Source organism: Triticum urartu, chromosome 1A (assembly GCF_056163025.1).
Source record: "Triticum urartu cultivar PI428250 chromosome 1A, HENAU_Tu73, whole genome shotgun sequence".
NCBI classification, from domain to species: Eukaryota; Viridiplantae; Streptophyta; class Magnoliopsida; order Poales; family Poaceae; genus Triticum; species Triticum urartu.
Genome location: NC_141873.1, coordinates 516,697,226 through 516,715,316, shown reverse-complemented (window position 1 = coordinate 516,715,316; position 18,091 = coordinate 516,697,226).

Genomic DNA, 18,091 nt, shown 5'->3' with positions numbered 1-18,091 from the left:
TGTCGGTCGTTGACCACGCTGACCGCCACGCCGAGAGCACCAGGGCGGTGGACGACGGTGAGGCCTAGGAAGGGAACGACACGGAGGCAGGGAAGACTCGGCCGTTGTTTTTGTTTCCCACGCGGAGGGGAGTACGACTGTACGAGGGTTTACTGGTTCGTCTGCCGTCGCCCGAGAATAACAGCAGGTGTGGGTGAGTAGAGGGATGGCTAGGCCAGCGATGGGAGTACGGTGGGGCGGTGAGGCCTGCGCGGCAGCACAGCCGGCCGCAGGGAGGAGGGAGCAGGGAGTCCTGCCGGCGCTTGTTTGCCGGCTGGAGCAGGAAGAGCAAAGATTGAAGAAGCACGACGGCCGTTGGGTGGACATCCAACAGTATACATGCCATCTGTGGAAAGCCTCAAATCTGTGGAAAACATCATACAGCCCATCTGCCATTATTTCAAATAATTTACAGCCCATTTGCTAATTCTTACGGGGTTTTTTGGAGCCCATATTCTTTATGTTAGCATTACAGCCCATATTGTGGCCACGGTTAAAAAATTATACGAAATTTTGCATATGTCGGTGCAGTCTGAACTGTTTTTAATCCCGAAATTTCGAGTCACATTCAGACTGATTTTAAAAATAAATGTATATCAATATAAAATCCAATAAATTGTCCACGCATAAAAATCAATGCAATTTAAAATCTCAAAATGAAAAAAAGTTATTTGAAAATAATTGCTGGTTTGATGTGTTTTAAAAATGTACAGCCCATTTCTCATTACTGATAGGCCATTTTCTCGGTCAGCCGAATGAAGCTCTCCTCGTCTTGAAAGATTTGCAGCCCAGCAGGCCTGATAAAGCGACTTACTTGACAAATCACAAAAGAACTAGGCTAGCCATTTTCAGAAAGAAAAAAACTACTGGGCTGGTCTGTTGTAAACATAAAAGAAAAGGCTGTCTAGACAGACCAGAGTGTCCCGCACAGGCAGTATTTCCGAACGGACGTGTAGGCCGAGGCGCCTCTTCGTGAACCGTGGCAAACTCGCAACCGTCCACCGACTCTTCGCCTTTCCCTCTCAATTTGGAACTGCTGTCGCACGCTCTTCCTCTCCCTCCTCCATTTTCCTTCAGCCCTTCACCCTTTCTTCTGCCATTGTTCGATCGTCTTCTCCATGGAGGGAACAGGCCAGAAACGACCCCGTTATTCTTGCCCCGGTCTGAAAGATGACGTGGTGGAGGAACTCATTGATCGGTGTGACGTCATCACCTCGGCTAGCATGGCAGGTTCGTTCAAGCCCATTCTCGACTCAACTAATAACATCATTACAAAGAACCCAAGAGTCAAGGAGCGGTTTGATCTCCCCTATCTTCTTTGCCGTGACCCTGATAACTGGCGCTGGCACGACGGAGGCCTCGCCCTGTGCCAGTTGATGCCGCTTGATAATGATACGTATGATGTTAAGATGCCATTGCTCGAGGGTAAGGCTTGGGCGGGCGCAAATGGAGATTGGGTTGTTTACATTGGGTCCAACTGCGAGTGGGAACTTGTGAATGTGTACACTCGTCACCGGGTTCCACTTCCAAAAATCTCAGCACACTGCCTAGAGGTTGAGCACACCGGTAATGTACGCACGTTCAAATACGATCATGGTGACTGTCTTCTACGGAAGATAGCAATTTTTCGAGTTCCCAACCGCTCTTGGAATTACAACAACTATCAAGTTGTTGCTATCTTCGACAAGCTTGTTGCCGTCCTTCGTGGTTCGACTCGATGGATATTGCTCAAAAATCAGTTTCTGTACACGGATGAGTACTGTGATGCAATTCAATACGAGGGCCTTGTGTTTGCTGCCACCACTCGTGGCACTATTTTTGCATGGCATCCTAGTAGTTTCGGTACATTTTTCTTCCACCGTAATTATAATTGTTTCATCCACATGCATGCGGGTTAGCAAGTTTCCCTTTACTAATTAACCTTGTTCTTGTGTTTCCAAGGTCCTGTGAACATCCCACCACCTATACTTGAAAAAATTTATAACCAAGGGGGAGATGACGATGGTGATGATCACGAGCATGAGGACAAGCAGCGCCGATATACTCTGTGGCGCCTAGCAACTAGATGGATCACCTCTTCTTGTGTGTATACAACCCACTAATGATGTTACTGGTAAGGAAGCAGGTGTCTCCCATGGTCGCACTCTCCGGACCAATTCCAACACCCGTTGCATGGTATTCGGGATGGATACTAGTGTGCTAGCGCCAACTCCTTCTCCCTGGCACAGAATTGATAGTCTTGGAGAAAACTCGCTCTTCCTTGGACAAAACTATCCGATGATGGTAAAAGGCGATCCAACTGTTGCTGACACATTTATGAGAAGCAATTGTGTCTATACCTCAGACATTTGGGTGGTTCCCTACCCTCGTACTGATATAGTAGGCCGCTTCAGCCTGGATGATTGGTCCTGTGTTGGTCTCCAGATCGACAACAGATGGCCCATCCCAGAGAATCAGTTGTGGTTCAAAGCAAGCGTTTCCAACGCCGCGGAATGGTTGAGTTGAAGTTCATTTCATTGGTTGTTATTTGTTGTGTGGTGAAAACTTTAGTATTTATAATGTATCCTCATTGTCGATGTGGGTTGATGACCTGTTGTATGTAATAAAATGATATGCCTGTGATAAACTTACTAAATTTATGAATGGCTTTCGAGTCGCTTCTCTAAATTTGTACTAGCTTCACATGCTTCGCGCGTCGGGTGGGTGTTTTTACTGTAGCCATATGTTAATGTGTTCGTTGTACGTAACCAGCACCTCGAATCCTCGATACTAGTATACTATATACTAGTAGGAGTAAGTAGTAGGAGTAGTAGGGTGACATGGGCCAGAACAAGCATTCACGTCCAGGAGTACGGCACACGCCACCACCACGACATCCATCTGACACCATATTATTTCTTCGAGTCCGTGCTAGAGCAATCTCTTCAACCTCGTCGTTTCTCTAAGGCTGGTTATAGTGGGGAGTAACTTAGACTAGTGTCATGCATATGACACTACTCTTTGTTACTACCTTCATAGTGCAAAGTAACATACAAGTAGTATCATAGATGATTGCATTTATTACATTATAGACTCATTTTGCTTTGGTTTGCGTTATTTTATAGTAACATATTATGTTACTCCAAACATTTCTCTCCTCATTAACTATATGCCACATAAGCAAACTTGTCTTGAAATGCGCTATGTTACTTTCTAAGTTACTCCCACTATGACCAGCCTAACTTCAGCCATCGCGCGGCGGGCGAGGTGGGGGTTTGCCGATAGTTGGTTTCCTTAACTGCGGTCCCACTTGTAAGGCCAACTCCAACACACGGCCCCAAACGGACCTCCGTTTTGCACGAACTCCAACGATAATTTTGACTAGAAAAGCAAGACCAAAGAAAACAAGAACCACAAGAATACATTTTACTACTCCTGTAAGTTGGATTAGTGCCTTCTCGATGCATTCATTATTGATCTGCGGAGGCTCGATCTTGCGTGCTTCTTTCTTCTTCGAGTGTAAAGAAGTAGACGTTGCTTCCTCGCATCTAGTTTCATGTCTAGCCTCTATTCTAGTAGGAGTATCAACAAGTGCACTAATCTCATCCGAGAGCAGAACCAAAGATTTGGTCGGGTTCTTCCTCCTTTTGCCGACACGTGGGACATCCAGCATCCAGGTCGTGTCATGAAAGAAAATAGAGTGGTAGTTGAAGCCACGAGATGTGCATCTTGGGTTAAACTGTAAATAGAATCGTACTACTCTTGAGTAACTCCAAAAGCAGCCACCGAAGATCTTTATTGGATTTGTTTTTCATCACCAGCACATCGAGGTGAAAGATGTGCAGGTTCAGTGGGTCCTCTTGCGTTTTCACTGACATGTGGGGCCTCATGTGAGCTAACAGACGATGGGCTCCGCGCGTCCGCTGGCTGGCTGAGAAGAGAGATAGAGGAGGGCTGAGCACGGACTGCAGGATATTTGTTCTACGTACCTCGATATAGGCTCAATATAGTGGGGTGGCATGGGCCATAACTCAGTAGCATTCACGTCTAGCAGTACGGCACACGCCACCCACACGAGTCCCATCCGACACCGATTTTCTTGGAGTCCGTGCTACAGCCATCTCTTCTCCCTCCTGTTTTCTCAGCCATCATGCGGTGGGCGGGGTGGGGGTTTGCCGATAGTCGGTTTGCTCAACTGCGGTCCCACTTGTAAGTGAAAATGCAACACCGCACGCATTCCCGCTTGAGCGGCGTGCTGGACCAACCGTGTGGGGGTGCAACGCGAACACGGCAGGCTTTTCCTTTTGAACTCGTAACTTGTAAAATTTGGTTCTGCTCCATGGCGCGACCGATAGATAGAAAATAACGATTTTGCCTAGAGTAATGAGAAGTTTGGTTATGGCGCCGTTCATGCATGGAGTACGTACGAAAATTATGAAGTTGATGCGAAAGGTAAGATAATTACTGTAGTATCATATACTACTACAGGGATTTGACGGAAAGATAAAAATACATACGGATCCATCAACGTTCAACGACATCCTCACGCCCTAGTGCGTCGGGTCACCAACCGACGTGTGAGGAGCAGCGGCGTTGGCGGCGAGCTCAACATGCTTCTGAACAGTGTCGTCTAAGGTTGCCCTGCGCTCCAAGAAGGCCAGCGTCCTATCGTCCTCCTCTTGCATGTAGTAGTCCTTGTGGACGATTTGCGCGTAGATGTGGGTGATTATGTCGATGGTGTCTTGCTACACCAGGCGCTGCGCGGCGAGCGCGACCTCGAGGTGGACATTCTCCGGCGCGACGGCGAGCAGTCGCAGGGCCACCAGTGCGTCGAAGAGGTTGTTACCATGGTGGCCATTGAGGGTGGCGGGCATCGCAGAGCCTGGGCACGTCGGCTGGAGGCTTACGTCAAAGTCGTCCGCAAGCTTCTTGACGACGGTGAACTTGTCAAGGAAACCGACGAGGACCTCGTCGAACAAGGAAACGAAGCTGTCGTCCAAGCGGCCCCTCGCCCTGGCGGCCTCAAGCAATACTACCTGGAGGCGTTCCTCGGTGCCGGGCCGCAGGTCGGCGTCGTGGACCATCTGGCATAGCCGGCTGATGCTCGCGCTCATCGCCTCCATGGGTCTAGCGTAGCTTCTAGTCAACTGATCTTGCGATTCGAGTGATCACTCAGCCCTTGGTTAGCGTGCGTAGGTGCGTAGGATTTCGTACTACTCCTCGGCCCTCTACTGCACCTGCCTTTGGCTGTATGATAGGTGGGCCAGCCACCCCCTGGGGCCACGTGTCATTCACCCAAAGGCAGTTGCCATAATTCAATGAAGTTGCGTCCCCCTCCATGCCGGTGCAGTATAATCATCTCACCGGACCTCTAGTTGGGGCCAAACGAGAGAAGTTTGATGTTTACTGGTTTATTGGTCCCCTTTGCATTTTACGCCAAGTTTTGACCTTTGATTTAACTATTAAATGTTAATGCATGTAAACAAAAATGTTGTGTAAGTCACCTTACGAAAACCAAATAATCCCAAAATACTTAGGCACGGTGCATTAACTCCCTCCTTTTTCTTATTTCTTGACATATCAACCAATGAGAGATGTGGGCCGTGCATGCTTTCAATGACTTGAGACTACCAAACATGACATGAAGTGTTTAGTTCATTGCATGCAATCCTATTAGTACTCTAGTTAGGAGTAGCAAAAAAACATTAAGTTCTCTCGCCGATAGGAATAAAACACCATGTATTTATTTACAGAGGGAGTAGTACATTTTTGGTGACATGCATTACTAGATATTGCTAGTCAAATACTAAAATCCAGATGGACGTGGTAGTACTCCTAAATCTAGACGGTGGTGCTACTAGTACTAGTAGTAGTACTACCAATGTAGTAGTAGGAGTACTAGCACTGTACTATCCGTTGGTCAAATTATTACGTGCTGCTCCTCACAGTGAAGTGACAAGACCCTGCGCCGGAGATGACACCTGAGTATAGGCGCCATGTTCGCCATACCATAGTCAGCCTCACCGTCTGCAGTCACTATCATCATGGCTGTAGAGCTAGCCTGCTTACAACTAGCCCTGTTCGACATAATTTCCCGTGCGTAGATGCCCGTGCATTGCACGGAACACCAAGATTGGGGGTAGACGGCTCTGGCAGCGGCCATCGCGCCAGATTTTTCCACGGCCTTCTACTCCTAGATGTGGTGGGGAGGAGATGAGGCTGATTGTGAGAGACAAGGAGTTGTTTGTAAATAGGGAACAAGTGCGGGTATCTTTTTGCAAAAATGGAGAAGCTTGATTTGTATGCGTCAGATCTAGATCCGACGGCTATTGGTGAAAGATGGGAGGCACAACATCATCACCAACTCAGGACCTGTTTGATTCGCAGGATTTTGAAAACGCAGGAATAGGTCACCCTGTGCGTCCGGTTTATTCGGTTTACATGGTCCGATTTATATGGTTTTTCAGTTTGTACGGTATTAATACTTCGGTAAATATGGTATGAAACTAAAATATGGTTCGGTTTCGGTATATACCAAATTATTTCGGTATGGTTTCGGTATATACCATAAAAACCAAAGTTGACGCGAATTTGGAAATGACGTAATAATAATTAGCAAATTTATGACTCAAAACACATACTATTCTACACAAATAGTATATGACTATATATATAAGTATATATGCATGCATTGATTCATCTGTTGATGGTTATGGACGTGCTTAGCATTTTAAAAATAGAAAAATGACTATGTTACAAGAAAAAATTACATGCTTAGTAGTGCATTTGACTCATGTACAAGAAAAATGACAACTTGTATGGTTGTTCATCTCAAGAAATATAAATTTATTTTTTACTTCGGTTTATTCGGTTAACCATTCGGTTTTCCGGTATATACCATAAAAACCAAGTTCAAATCGGTATGAAAAGTTCATACCATACCGAAACCATAAACCATAAAAACCATAAAATTGGTTCAGTTCGGTTTCAAACTGATATTACAAATGTTAGGAGTAATGCTGCACCTACGAAGAGGGAATTACTAGGAAGTTTACGTAAGAACTTTCGTTACTTTAGGTGGATGCAGCATTATCATACAAACTAAAATCCACCGCCCTGACAAGTCACTAATGGGCAAATAAGTTTTCGAGTCTCTGGCCACTTGATGTTTCAAAAAAAAATTCAGCTTCTGCGGAGAAATGAGCTCCACCGTGTACCCGCGCGGGTGTGGCTGGGCACAAAGCGTGAGTACGTGCACGGTGCACCTATTATCTTCTTGTATACGTACACCACCTACGTGGGGTTGTGTGAGAGAGATACAAACCTAGAGAGATATAGTGTGTGGGTTCTTGAGAGTTTTTTTTGTGGGGGGGGTCGATCAAAAAATCAACATATGCAATGTGTGTGAAATAGAGTCCTGGATATAACATATATATAGAGGGGGCGATCCACGAGAAGAGAGTGGAGGTATCATCGGCTTGAGGTGTCCATAGAATCGAAGAGAGGGATGATGTGTGTGTGTGTGCGCGCGCGCGATCGATAAAGAGTGCCATCGAATTTGTGTGTGCCCACGTCAAAGATATAGAGTGGCTGGCCTACTGGAACGTGAGATGGGACATGTGCAGTTTGTCTCTATGGCATGGATACCTACCTGCAGCGCTCAACTATCGGTGTGTGGTGGGGGAAGAGGGAGGCCCAATTAACTATAGAGGTACAATGGTTGGTATATGTGTGGAGGAGGAGAGAGGCCTACCTCATGTATTAAGGAGATCAATCTGCCTCATGTATTAAGGGAGATCGATCGGCATCCATGCATATGTGCAGGAGATGAATAAGGTTGGGAGAGAGACAGAGCTAGAGTGTTGGAGGGGGTGGTAGTGGAGTTGCTTCTAACAAATGGTGGGATAGGCTTGCTAGACAAACGGAGGGCACGCCCGCAATATCAATAAGAGAGGAGATGGCTGCTTGTTGTCTGTGCACGTGCGTGTGAGAGACGGGTCAGGAGGCATGCACGAATGATGAGGGGGGACGATGTGGCTGTGGTAAGCAGACGTAACTACGTAGGAAGATCAATCGCCCTTTGTAAGAGAAAGGAGAGACATAACTTGTGAGGTACGTCGATCAATGGGGGGGGGGGTAGTTAAAGTCGATCTAGGTATATGTTGGGAGATCAATCGGTATACATGCATGTGTGTGTTAGAAGCAAATGAGGCACGAGGAGAAGGATAGAGAGAGAGGGATGCATGTAGGAGGTGGTACGAGAGGCATACTATATCGAGGGGAGGAGTGTGCGAGTACGAGAACGATGAAGAGAGTGGTGGGAGTGAGGCATGGACGATGACAAGAGAAGAGGGGAAGCTTGTGTTTGTGCTAGGCACACCTGGCTAGAGAGGCATATTGATCGATGTGTGCCGTAAAGAAGGAGCTGGGGGCCTACACACACCGTGGGTGAACGACCTAAAGTGAAAAGACGAATTTGCGCGATGGAGCTAGAGAATGCTGAGGGAGGGTGAGAGGGATGCGGGCGTGTGCATGCACAAGAGAAAGTTAGCACTAGCTACAAAGATAAGAGGGTTGTGTGGGTGTAAAAGACGAATAGAGATCATATATACTTCATTATAAAAAGCAAATTCGGATATTTGAAGAATTTATCATAGTGTTTCAAACCGACGGATGTGTGAATATATATAACGGTGATACACATGGTGTGGTTATGAACATGGTATACTACATTTAATATGTTTTATCTCTACTCTTATAAAAATGGAGTTGTTGATGATGGTGTGCCTGCCATCCTGCATTATAGGCCGTCTGATTTATATCTGGCGGATAGCAAGGAAACTATGATGGTTGAAATTGGCAACAATCATGATTGTAGATTCTTATTGAAATAGAGAAATGAATTCAAATTTAGTTCGAATTGCAGCGGTAGTATAGACATTTGGAATGCACTAAAATGTTGGTATGAGTAGGTTACATGCATTATACAGCAAGAGAAAAAATTTAATCGGACATAACATGGATTCATACTCCCTCCTTCCATCTATATAGGGCGTAATGAGATTTTTAAGACCGCCTTTGACTATTGACAAGATTAATAGTACATGACATGCACAATGTGAAAATTATATCATTGAAAGAACCTTTCACAGACGAATTTAACGGTGTGCTTTGTGTAAGTTGCATGTCATATATCATTGCTCTAATATTTGGTCAAAGTTAGCATCGAAAAATGCATTAGGCCCTATATAGATGGAAGGAGGGAGTAGCTTTGAATAGCATTTATATAGTAAAACGGGGCAAGACTCTCTCTTTGTGTGGTGTGAATAGTTTTATTTTTTTCATTTTCTTTTTGGTTGAGGGAAGTGCGAATTGATTTGGTACGTACAAGTATAATATTACTACACATTAGGCTTGTCCCTAAAATTCAACCCGCGTCTTGTTATATCCCGAAAATTCAGATATCGTGCTCCCAAAACTGGTGCCTTCACAACCCGCGCCTTGCTATCCCGAAATTACAACGCGCGCGAAAACTCCCTCCAGCTGCCAAATCCCGACACACGAAATCCCCCTTCTAACCCTGAGCCGAAAGGGCCGCTAGTTCAAATCGGTGGGGGGTACTTTTGTAACACACCCTACATTTTGGATAAGCGCGTTCCTAAGTCATGCTTCACCCCCTCCCATCGCCCCCTTTTCGCCATTCGAAATCCCAGGCCGGCATAAACTCTCCGCTCCAGCCGCGAAACCCCACCCTCCTCCGTCCGCCACGTCACCGCTGCCCAGCCGGAGCCTCTTCCCCGACGACGTCGTCCAGCGTAACAGATCGACGTCCCTCGTCCACCTCCCCGGATGAGGATTCGTCGTCCATCTTGCCGTCCCGCCGGTTCAGCCGCCCCGTCCTCCACCTCCAAGGAGCTTCTCCGACGATCGCCTCGTCTATCGCGGCTGCTCCATCCCCACAGCGCCGCCTTAACCTGCTCCACCGGAACCGCAGTATCCTCACCGACTCCTCGGATGAAGCCGAGGCCTACTCGGCGCCACCAAAGAGGTTGTACACTCATCGCATCGCACCTTCTCCTTAACTCGACCTCCCGGTGCCGACGGTGCTCCATCCCGCACCCCCATGGAGCGGCTACCTTGAAGCCGGCGCCGCGGGTGACATCTCCACGGCGGCTCTCCCCCAGTGCGAGGCCCCTTCGGCGGCGGCGTCCATACCAGCGGGATCTGCTGCTGCTGCTCCGGCTCTCGCTCGCTCGCTCGCTCGCCCAGCTGCTGCTGCTGCTCTCCCCCTCGCTCGTGCTACTGCTCTGCTCCGATTAAGCCACACTTTAGTCGACTGAATCGACTTTTGGGTCAGTCAATTTTCAGGGGTTGGGGGGCTCGCTGGAGTTAAGGAAGAACCACCCGCAGCGGGGACAGGGGCTCGCCGGAGAGGTACCCCACTATCTATCTTAGGGTTCAGGGTGGGGGCGGGGGCCTAGAGGGCTGGCCGGGGCGGCAGTGACGAGTTGTTTCGGGGCGGCGAGGCGGCGCTGGGGCCGGAGGTTTGGCTGGTGGTGGTTGGCGGCTCAGGGGGGTGCAGGTTGAAGATGAACTGCATGCCCTCCCTAAACTACATGTCAAGTGCCTCTCTGCTACCATTGCGTTCAGTTTCGACAGTAGCATTCAGATTCCACAGTAAATTTCAGTTTCGACAGTTAAGTTCAGAGTCAACAGGTTTTACCTCATCTGTTGTAGTCAGGTGGTTTTTGGTGATGTTAATTTTACATCCATTTTACATCATCTATTGGAGATGCTATTAGAATCCCACTTGAGATTGACGATGTTTGTCTTGTGCTGCTTTAGCCTTGACGTCTTACGGCTCACCGGAGCTGCTCCAACGACAGAACGATCTGTCACAACAGAGCAGTGCCCTGGACGCCATCTACAGATTCCTCAGATCTTCCTCCACACCTCCGATAGCCACCTCTGCCTCAACTGCTTCAGCGACCAACCCAATGATGCTGAGGTCGACACGGCTACGGCAAAGAGGTTGTACACTTGTTGCATCACTTATTACTATACATTCACGTCGATCCATTAGGGCTATTTTGGTTCAACGGAAAAACATCGATCCACTGGTTGTTACCATCACTCTAAATTTCTGCATGCTCTCCTTACATAATCTCATCATATTTTTTTCGTATGCATGTTAGATATTGTACACAGTCATGCTGAACATGTAGAGAAAAAGAGAAGAGTTTTGCGCGGCAATACAATGTCATGCAGACATCGCTCCATGGTGGGTTCAATGGCAAACCCTCCCCACCCCTCTCCAGATTGTAATCCAAAGGAAGATATCTGTTCTGGGGCGGATTCGGACACCGCTGACCACTCCTATTTACCCCCCAAGGTGTTTGCTCTACCTTGGCATGATGATGTTAGTCATATCATGCATATGTTGCCTTGCAGTGCCTACTTTTAACATCATATATGCCATCTGCTTAGTTTAGACATGTTCTGTAATGCCACCTGTTTAGTTTCTATATCATATATGGGAATTATGCAGTCTCATGTCTTTTAGCCAGCCATAATATATGTGAAATGTGCAATGCCATCCTGTTTAACCAGGCATCATATATTTGAATGATATCTTGTCCATCCTTTTCTTCATTACATTTCCATTTGTCGATAATGTTTGTACATTAAACTACTCTTCCTGTGAACCAGCCATTTGGGTGGGAGATGGAAAAATCTAGAGTGAAAACAAGGCCTTCAGAGCAGACAGTGCTACCTGTCGAAGCAGATCTCTTATTGGGTCTCGATAGCTCCTCAGAGATGGATTCCGAGACAGATGACCAGTCCTATTCCACCACTGAGGTGTATGCTTTAACTTGGCACGGTTATACTGCTCATATCATGCATATGGTGTCTTGCATTGCATAGTTTAGACATCATATACACAATATTCAACACCATGTTCTTAGTTCAGACATCATATTGAATGCCCTCTGTTTAGCATATAAATCACATATGTGAATTAAATAATGCGATCATGATTACTTAGATAACATGTAGGTGAATTATGTCATGCGATCCTGTTTAGTTATTCATCATATCTTTGAATTATGTTATGCTATGCTATCCAGTTTAGATAGACATCGTATATGTGAAATTATGTCATGCTATCCGTTTTAGTTAAACAATATACATGTCAACTATTTCATGCCCTCTTTTTTTCACACTATCTATTGCATCTGTCTCTCATACAATGTCTGTACATTCAACTATGTTTCCTGTTTATCAGCCATTTGAATTGGAGCGGGTGATGCCAGTATCTAGCGGACTAAAAACACGGTCTTCAAATAAAACAGTGCTACCTCTTGGTGGAGATAGCACCCTGGTTGTACATGCACAAGAACCAGCCCTACCACACATAACCCAAACTCTCGCAGATTGTACCCCTACTACGATGGACAGAGAACCAGCTTCACCCAATCTAACCCCAACCCCAGCCGATAGTAACCCAGTTCCTGTTGACACAGCACCATCTCCACCACAGAGCTCCCAGACAAGAGCAGTTAGTAAGACAGCTCCAGTGCCCATAGGGCCAGTACTATCACGACGAACCCCAACTCCACCAGTTAGTACGCCTATTCCTGTGGAGGAAGCACAACCAGCTAGTCGTAGTTTAGCATCTATCGCATTTGATGTTGTTAAATCGTATGTGCGTATCTTCCCATCTTGGAAATATTATACTGAAGATGAAGGAAAATGCCAGTTGCAGGTGTTTGTCCAGGAGTTATGTGTAAGTAATGTTATTCATGGCAATTACTTTGCTTCGTCCCATACATTCTACCTTCATGATGGTTATAATACAGCAAATTTTCCCATTTTTCTCTATAGAGAAGGACCGATTTGGAAACTCAGGATGAGGTAACCTGTGCTAATACCTCTGCTATCTTCAAGAATGCTTGGTGGCAGTATCGGAATTACCTGAAGAAAATGTACTTCACCGGCAAAGAAACTCATCAAATTCCCTTATGTTCTCCTGAGACACATTTACTGGACGATGACTGGGAACGCCTTGTTCTGTACTGGTCCTGAACCAAGAATGTGCTAAGGTCTATGAGCTCATTTTCTATTTTAAGTATTATATTCTTGCGTCTTACTGTACTCTGTTCATGTAGAACAAGTGCCTAAACCTGAAGAACAACTGTTCTAATTTAAGATTCCATTGCTACCATAGGACATAGATATATGTTTGTTTGATACTTTTATTATGTACTAGTACTTGGCAATCGAAGACTTGGTAGTTTAATCCTGTCCACCTTACTAATGAACTGGTTCACCAAAATGAGTTTCATATACTAGTACATGCTAAACTTGTTATGTGTCTGCTTGTTTCTTCTTTTAGAATGCTGACAGAATATTGGGGAAGAGTGCCTTATTAAGCAATGGTAAAGGAAGTAATGCAGATAAGGTTCATGATAGTGACACATCCTGTCTTAGTTTAGTGTTGGAGTTACTGGCCACTACCGCTTGCACAAGCTATTCAAACTCACTGTCTGAATCAGTTCAGTTTCTTGAGTCTCAACTACAAGCTGAAAGACATCGATCAGCTGTGTTGCGACAAGAAGAGGAAGGACTGCGGAAGTCCCTGGAGCATTCAGATGCATACTTTCTGGTGCAACAGCAAGCGTTGGAGGATTTTAGCGCCAAACAGTACAAAGCTAATCAGCTTGCTAAGCTTATTGCCAGCATGGTGGATACCCAGGATAACATTTCTTGAGCTCTTCTGAAGTTGTTTCAGTTATGCTCTTGTTTTGCTGCCGCATTTGTTTGCACTGGTGGCCAATTTTGACGGCCAGTGTATATGATATGCTGCTTTGTTCCCTATATTTGCACTGGTGGCGAACTTTGATGCCCAGTGGATGTAATATGTGTAATAGCCGTGATAGCCTAGCGTTAGTTGCTTGCTTATTTATTTCCTTGTTGTCTTGTTTATTTGTTTGCTTGTAGTCATTGCAGTTCTTTTTCCGCGGTTAACTAGTGGCTGCAATAACCTAATTTTTAAAACTAGGCCACAATAACCATGGGCTAATATTTACTGTAGTGACGCTGGGCCTCCTACGGGCCGTAGAAACAGTGGGCCTTCTACGGGCCGTAGAAACAGTAGGCCTTCTATGGGTCGTAGAAACAATGGGCCTTCTACGAGCCGTATCATCAATGGGCCTTATACGGGTCGTATGATCGATCGGCCAAACATGGGCCAATAACAGGTCGCATTATGGCCGTAAACGGGCTAGAGTTGGAATCGTCCGTTCATGGGCCGACCGTAACGGGCCATCGTTAATAGGTTGTATTTGATGACGCTATGAAAACGGCCCAACATATTAACGGACCACAAACGGGACGACTGTAACCACGGGCTGAATTTGGCCCACAAGCAGAAAATGACAGTAACGGGCGTAAGTAAACGAATGCTGGAAATGAGCCCAAGAATAAATGGACTCTGAGAAGGCTGAAAGATAACATGGGCTGGAAACGGCCCAACAGAATAACAGGCCGTTAATGGGTATAAAGTGATACAATGTTCATTACGGGCCAGTTTCACCACGGGCCGTTAATGGGTGTAAAGTGATACACTGTTCATTACGGGCCAGTTTCACCACGGGCCGTTAATAGGCCAAGAGTTACATAGGGCCTCATATGGGCCGAAAGACGTCATGGGCCATACATGGGCCAGAAGTGAAAACAGGCTGGAATCATATTGGATGGCCCAGATGACGCTACTGGGCCTAATTCAGATAGGGTGTAACGGGCCTTGGGTTAGCGGGCTCTAAATGGGCTATATGCGAACAGGCCGTTAACAGGCTTTCCATGGGCCGGCCCGCCACCTTTTGACCAAGTCAAACGGGTCGGCCTTTTCACAGGAATGGGCCTCTGTTGGGCCGTGCCACGTGTCGACGTATCATAGGCGCCTTCCGTCCAATGAGTGGTTGACATCTATCCCAACGATGAGCCGACACGTATTTCCTCCATCCAATGATGATTTTACACGTGGAAAATCCCCATTGGTCGGGTCTGTTAACGGGTTATCGGATCCAAAACCCGACCCGATAGCTTAACGGCGTTCTGTTACGGTGGATGCCACGTGTCGGTCACCCTTGACAAAAGCACTTCTGTGACGCGCGATTTATCGTCATGGAAGTGGACACTTCCATGATGATAATTTTGGTAATGTCATGGAAAACTTCTACGACAGCACAGGTATGACTATCTTGATTCTGTCATAAATTTGTCATGGATGTACATGCATGACAAAAAAGCGACCTACTGTTACAAACACGTATCATCACGGAAGTGTATTTTTTTTGTAGTGCTTGCATCATTCTTGGGTAAGGCTCAGTCTGCTATCATGAAGGCGATCACTTTCAGCTGTCAGGAGAATCATGATGTTCAGAAGCGCCTTATCATCGCCTTCGTGACCGTGGGAGTCCCGTTAGTGATGATGATCCTCTTCCCGCGGCTCCATCCTTGTCCACCTTCGGCTTTCCATCTCGTGTTGAGTATCCCGAGTTCCTTGATGATGATGATGACATCCGCCAGGCGTGATTGAGTCCGTTTAGCTCCTCGCCCCTTTTTACTTGTTGCCGTAAAAGGGGGAGAAGTAGTATCCTAGTATCCTAGTAATCTTAGGTCATGCTATGGCTATGTTATGTTGACTATGTGTGTTCACTCCTATTCTGTTATGTTTGCTACCTATGGTGCTATTTGATCGTGTGAGAAACTATGTTATTATCTTGGATTATCATGTGGTTATGAAATGTTGTTATGTCGGAGTTATTATGGTTTCATATATGCATTCCATGCACACTTTGAGGGGGAGCTAAAAGCAAATAGAAACATAGACTTATTTTGTACTTTTGCTCTCATGATTGTCAATGCTAAGATTATTTAGTGCATCTATGATACTACATGTATGGTTGTCATCAACAAACAAAAAGGGGGAGATTGAAAGAGCAATCATGCCCTTACATCATGTTTTGATGTTGATGACAATATACATGTAGGGGACTAACAATGATTGTCAAGTAAATCTCAGGTATTGTCCCCGGTTCATCTATGTGTGTGGATCAAGAGCTTACAAGTGATTTTACTCAAGGATGAAGCATAAAAGTTGATTACATATTTGTTTTCTTGAGTATAGGATCCCGCACTATTAAGAGGGGATCGATAGGGTTAGTTAAAGGCTTGCTCTTGCCACAAACCTCCTGACCATACTACACATGCCAAAAACCTTCATGTTCTGTCTCTTGGCTGCCAGATGTCTGGGCTGCACGCCGGATGTCCGACCTCCTTGCCGGATATCCGGGCCTAGCCATCCAGAGAGCAGTTGTATACTGGGTTGCTCGCTGGATGTCCGGGCTTTCTCCGGATGTGCGGACCTTTCTGTTACGCCGGATGTCCGGGCCACATTCCGGATATCCGGGCATAGCTATCCAGAGAACATCTTTATGCTCGGCTGTGCGCCGGATGTCCGGGCCTTCCTGTTATGCCGGATGTCCGGGCCCCATTCCAGATATCCGGGCATAGCTATCCAGAGAATGTTTTTATGCTCAACTGCGCGCCGGATGTCCGGCCACCTGCCGGATGTCTGGGCCTTCCTGGTATGCCGGATGTCCGGGCTTGGGCCCCGGATGTCCGGCCCCTCTGTTCTTTTGTTTTGTGTTTGTTCTGTTCTTCGTAGCTTACCATGCCAGATGTCTGGCCCCTTGCCCGGATGTCCGGCCTGCTCACTCACTTACACTGCAACGGTCATATTTGAGCTCACACTATATATAGCCCTTCTTCTCCTTGGGAGTAGGTTGATCATTCACTTTGAACAAACCCTAGAACACATTTCACTCTCTCTCTCTCTATCTCTCTCTCTCTCACTCCTCCACACCAAATCTTAGATCCCCAAGGGATTTGAGAGCTTTTGAGAGAAGTTGTCCGATCAAGTGATAGATCCACCCCTTCTCCTTTTTTGCACCAAAGGAATTTGTGATTTGAGCAAGTCTTGAGCTTTTCCCCATTGTTCTTGTTACTCTTGGAGGTTGGAGACTCCTAGGCGGTAGGAGTCCTTCGGAGAGGAATCGACCTTTGTGATTACCCCCGGAAAAGTTTGTGAGGGTTTGGAGACCACCCCAAGGTCTACCACTAGTGGTTGAGAAACGCCTTCATAGTGTTGTCTCAAAGGGAGAATAGGGTGAGCCTTCGTGGCGTTGGTGTGCCTTCATGGTAACATCCACCTCTCTAACGGTGACGTAGCTTCCCTCCAAGAAAGTGAACATCGGCATACATCCTCGTCTCCCGGAGTTGCGGTTATTCCTAACCCTAACTCTCTACTTGTGGTTACTTGTCTCTTAGCACTTACTTATATCATATTGTGCTTGTTTACTTACATACTTGTGTTACTTATTTATCTTGCTTAGCACTTAGTACTACACTTACAATTGTTAGGTTCACTTTCATATTCCGCATTAGTGCCTAAAATTGCTAAGTAACAATTAAAATTTGTTATTGTACCTATTCACCCCCCCCCTCCCCTCTAGGTCCATCTCGATCCTTTCACCTGACCCCCTGATCACGGCCGTCAATCCCGCTCGTTGACCCCATGCAGGTCATCAGGCAGCAAGCCCCCGGCACAAGGCCGACAGAGGCGGCCACCAGCGCGCCTGGTCATGACCACCTCAGGAGGTAGGTGGCGACCACAGCACCCCAAGCTGCGACCACCAACCCCGGCCGAAGATCCTAGTATGGACTACATACGAAGCAAAATGAGTGAATCTACACTTTAAAATATGTCTATATACATTCGTATGCAGTCCGCATTGAAATCTCTAAAATGACTTGTATTTAGAAACGGAGGGGGTATACTGAGCTAGTTTAAATACTCCATTTGAAATACATTACGTAATTGGTTTTGTTTTTAGTCCAACTTTGGAAGCTTATGAAATTTATAGAAAAATATCAATATCTACAGTACAAAATAAATACAATGTGTAATTATTTTTCATGATGGATCCAAGGTTATCAACTAATTATT